This window comes from Ochotona princeps, chromosome 10 (assembly GCF_030435755.1).
Source record: "Ochotona princeps isolate mOchPri1 chromosome 10, mOchPri1.hap1, whole genome shotgun sequence".
Classification (NCBI taxonomy): domain Eukaryota; kingdom Metazoa; phylum Chordata; class Mammalia; order Lagomorpha; family Ochotonidae; genus Ochotona; species Ochotona princeps.
In genome coordinates this window covers 54,477,241-54,478,299 of record NC_080841.1, presented here as the reverse complement: position 1 = coordinate 54,478,299, position 1,059 = coordinate 54,477,241, and positions in this window count along the sequence as shown.

Below are 1,059 nucleotides of genomic sequence, written 5' to 3'. Positions count from 1 at the left end.
TTTTGCCTCTTTGCTTCCCTCCATTATGTTGACTTGGTATAAAATGTGACATTGACATTTAAAGGGGGGGGGAATTAAGAGTTGTTTTAATTAGAGATGATGAAATTACTGCATTCACACAGATTTTTTTTCTCCAAATACTGGAAGATGAGCTGAGAGCTGGGCCTCCGGATCTCTTGGTTTTAAAGCATACACTCCATTATCACAATAAAGAGCTAGTGTTTATATCGACACCCAAAAGCAAAAGAATTAAGTTGTTGCTTTTGAACTTCAGTATCCTTATCTGTGAAATGAGGTCCAAGTGATTTTGGAGTGTATCTTTCAACACTCAGGGTCTACAAACAGTATAGTGGTTTCCCACCTAGATAATTACGATCGCTGCCCTGCACATGGTCTTGATGAACTGCAATTAAAAGCCAGGTTTCCTTTTCCTTTCTGGTGTATGAATACTGAACCACTTTGCACTTCCATTTATTTATGTTTATAAAGGGTGAGACAGTTCTCTATTCTTACAATATTTGAAGGGTTGCCATGGAAATACTGAAAATCTCATCATTTAAGTGGTTTATCTAAAGGAGCTACTGTACTTCTAAATGAAGCAGATACAAAATCTAAAGTGCTGTGACGCATGGCTGAGAAGCAGAAATGCTCTGTAGGCAAAGACACAATCCCATGGTTTGAGTGTGCACTTTATTAACTCATCATACATTAAAGACCAAGTCCTATGTAAATGACCAGCAGTGAATCCTCTGCCAACCTGACTACAAACAGACTCGGGTGAATGCTGGCAGCACCCAAATGTTGGGCAAAGGCAGAGGATTTGTGTTCTGAAATTTGGTTTCCCCCAATTTGGTAAAGTAGTAAGGGAAGTAGTTGTGCGAGATGACTGACTTGGGTTTTCAACAGCCAAAAGTAAAGTGTCCATTCCTTCTCTCCTGCAACTCCACGCTGCACAGGTCAGTGGTTCTGTGTCTGACTCCTGTGCTTACTGTGAGGTTCTGTACTAATTAAACTTTAAAGAGAACTCTCCAGAAGGTTCTTGCTTTTTAAAGAAGTTTT